At 37.0% G+C, this 3787-nt stretch overlaps 1 pseudogene; it reads left to right on the forward strand.

Annotated features, from left to right (window-relative positions):
- The first annotated feature begins 895 nt into the window (after positions 1 to 895).
- Positions 896 to 2578, forward strand: LOC142556588 (adenylate isopentenyltransferase pseudogene; annotated as a pseudogene).
- Positions 2579 to 3787: the final 1209 nt, after the last annotated feature.

Raw genomic sequence — 3787 nt, forward strand, 5'->3', positions numbered from 1 at the left:
AGCTGTAATAGTGCGACTCTATTTGTACAAGTATTTATAAAATTGTTGTTTATAAAAATTTTATAAAATGTTAAGAAATTTGTATTAATAACAAATATGTGTTTAAACAATCTTTTATAAAATCGGTGAAAAGGTGTTTGGAAAATTATTTTTAAAAAAAATTTTAAGGTTAAAAATAATTAAGAAATTGTTTGAATAATTAATTTTTTTAAAAAATTTAATTCTTATTTAACCCACGTTTTTTAATTCTAAAAACATTAAAAAAAAACATATCTCCAATTAGACAAGTATAAAAAAGTTAATCGTGGATAGACATGAGATGCAGACATGAGATGCATGAAAAAAGACATTTAGTGTTTCATCGTAGAGCTAGTGCTAAGAAAGTAACAGAGGCACTGAAGATGATGAAACCAGTGAATGAAATAATTATGAGTTATTTAGGTGTATCCCCGATAGAGAATATGATAATGGAAATATGTCTAACATGGTTTGATCATGTGAAGAGGAGATCAAACACGACCCCAATACGACATGATCAAACTTAAATTGGCCGGTTAATGGAAAGAGTAGATATGTAAAGATGATATTTTAGATCTTGGTTCAAGAGATGACATACGAGAAAATGGCTTAGTTTTAAAAACTAATATCCATGTAAATGATCCGCAACCAGTGGGAATCTACTAATGTTGATAATAATGATTTTCAAAAAAAGTTTTATAAAATTTTTATTCAAATACATACTTTAACTTTTTTAACTTATAAAACATTAAAAACATTTTCGAATGTTTATGTAAAAAAAAAAAAAAAAAACTCAAGTAATCTTAGTTTCCACCTCTGCCCCCACTCGTCTATATATATCTCTCCAAAAATTCATGGACAGAAAAGCACACACTATCAGAGAATCAGATATAAATGAATGTCTGAAGCTGCGTGGAGGTATATATATTTGCCCATATATTGAAGGATTGAACGAAGAAGCATAGTGAAGATGCAGGATGCAATGAAAAATGGCAGCATCAACGATATATATACATGATAGAGATACCATCACACACCCCGCTCTGCGTAGCATCACAGACAACCAACTCAGCACCAACCCTTCGTCCGCCTTCAACAGTACTATAATCACCCACCTACGCACACAGAGAGAGATATAAATAATACATACATATATATATATATACGTATATATATATATATATCTCTCTGTCTCTCTCCTTGGCTGGCTCTACAAGGAGTTTGTTTGTGTTCCATATGAAAAGATTATCAGTATTTCCAACGACACCCCACTTTCCTTGCAAAAACCACAACACCCTCCTCTCCCTCTCCTTTTCAGATAAATCGACCTCCAGGTGGGTCCGGATGCAGTCCACGGATATCGATTCCGCCACCACTTCCGCCACCCTCCGTCGCCACATGAAAATAATTGTCATAATGGGCCCAACTGGCTGCGGTAAATCCAAGCTTTCCGTCGATTTGGCCTCCAGATTTTTTCCCGATTCGGAAATTATAAACTCCGACAAAATCCAACTATACAGTGGGCTTGACATAACCACGAACAAAATCCCATTATGGGAACGTAAGAACGTCCGCCACCATTTACTTGGCGAGTTCGAATCATCCGATTCACACCCAGAGTTCACTCCCTCCGATTTCCGCCTCAGCGGGGCAGCCGTCATTTCGCAGATTGTTTCCCGTCGAAGAATACCCTTCATAGTCGGGGGCTCCAACTCGTTCATCTACGCCTTGTTGGCGAAAAAATATAACCCAGATGTTGATGTATTCAGCGATTTTAACTCGGATGTGGACTCGGTCTTCTGTAAGGAACTTCGTTATAGGTGCTGTTTCATTTGGGTTGACGTTTCTTCACCAGTATTAAATCAGTATTTAATCAAACGTGTAGACGACATGCTTGATTCAGGGATGTTCGAGGAATTAACAGAGTATTTCCTTCATCCCGGGTCGAACCCAGTTAGTAAATGCGGGCTAAAAAAGGCCATCGGGGTCCCAGAGTTCCAGAAGTACTTCGAGAGGTACGAGAATGGGGAATCGATGATTGAAGAAATGGAGAAGCAGGCGTCGTACGAGGAGGCCGTGAGGGCAATCAAAGAGAACACTTGTCAGCTGGCGAAGAGGCAGGTGGGGAAAATCCTGCGGTTGAGAGACGCGGCCGGGTGGGAGTTGAAGAGGGTGGACTCCACGGCCGCGTTTCTGGCGGCGATGGGCGGCAGGAGGGCGGCGGAGATTTGGGAAAGACACGTGTTGGAACCAAGCGTGAAGATTGTGAAGCGGTTCTTGATGGAGTAGGTTTTCCAGCTATTCCCAGCCCTCTCTCATGTTTGTTGGAGCAAAATTTTCCATTTTGTTTGGGGTGGTCAAATTTAATTTCTCTATTTTTCTGGTGTAGCATTTTAAACAAGGGGTGACTAAATATATATCGTTGCAGGGGCGACCAATTTTGTGGCTTTTGAGTTCGAAGAGAAAATGTAGATTTTTTTCCCTAAATCTTTTTTATGTACATTTTTCTAAATTATAAATACACAAAACGGAACCAAATTCTCTATTTTTTGTTGTGATATTTGCAAGTGGTTACGGATTATTATGGGTCGTATTTGTTTAATTGAATGGATTATGTATTTTTTTACTTCAAAAAGTTTAAAACTAAAATGAGATCGCTATCGCTATTTTGGCCTCCTAGGCCTTGCATTGAATGCAAAGGTACAAGATTTGCCTTTTGGTGATTGATGGCATAAATTTTTATCCCGCTATTCCACTGCTTGTCTTGTCTTTTCCCAAAGGCGCAATTTTTTAAGCTTGCAAACGGACGATAATTTAGCTCCATTTTATATTTTCGTAAATGTGTTGCTCATGGAGTCACAAAAGTGCCTAATGTGATGGTATAAATATATTTCAACGAAACTTTGAATTTTGTAGGCCTTGCTGTTTAACAAAATTAGTTATATATTTTATTTTCCAGTGAACTAGATTTTATCTCGACTGAACATAATTCTGGTTACGAGCATTCATTTTTACTTGGAGTGAAGATCTTTAACGCGTGGAGCATAGTCTGCTTCCGTTTGATTTCGGTGGCTGGGGTCTCGACTTCGAGATCCTACACTAAGCTTTTGTTCTTTTGTGACCACTTTGGATCTGCCTTAGTCCATCTATTGTGCAATGTGTCCTGTTCCAAAAGCACGTCTACTAAAGTTGGGAATCTCTATTCCAAAAATACAAAACTGAAGCTATTGGTGTCAAAAAGCACGAAATTGTCACAGAGGTATTCCATTTTTCAAGAGTTTCTAAACTGATGTTATGAGACGGTCTTACATGTCAATTTCATGAATCACACGTTAATATTTTTTTACATTTCATGCTAAAATTAGATAAGGGAAACTGTATCTGGGGAGACATTCTATTGCATCGTAGGTAGAATGAATGCGGTGAATTATGAGTAGAACGACAGAGCATGAAAGAAAAAAGTGGTCCTGAGGCTGTGTAATATTAACTACAGCGCAAATATTGAGGCTGCCTTACTTTCATGCTTTTTGTGCTATTCTCCTCGTTGTCACGTCAAAATAACTGCGGAAACTATATTAACAAAAGGACATATATTATGGGTTTTCTTTTACAATGTTTTGCAAATTTGTAAAAAACAAAAATTAATCACTTTTTTCAAGTAATTGCAAACATTACCTGAATATCAAAATCAAATGATTACGAGTTGTTACTAGAACAATCACAATAATGATTTGCTAAAATAATAAGAAAAAAAAGAATTTTCTTTCAG

This window comes from Primulina tabacum, chromosome 9 (assembly GCF_025594145.1).
Source record: "Primulina tabacum isolate GXHZ01 chromosome 9, ASM2559414v2, whole genome shotgun sequence".
NCBI classification, from domain to species: domain Eukaryota; kingdom Viridiplantae; phylum Streptophyta; class Magnoliopsida; order Lamiales; family Gesneriaceae; genus Primulina; species Primulina tabacum.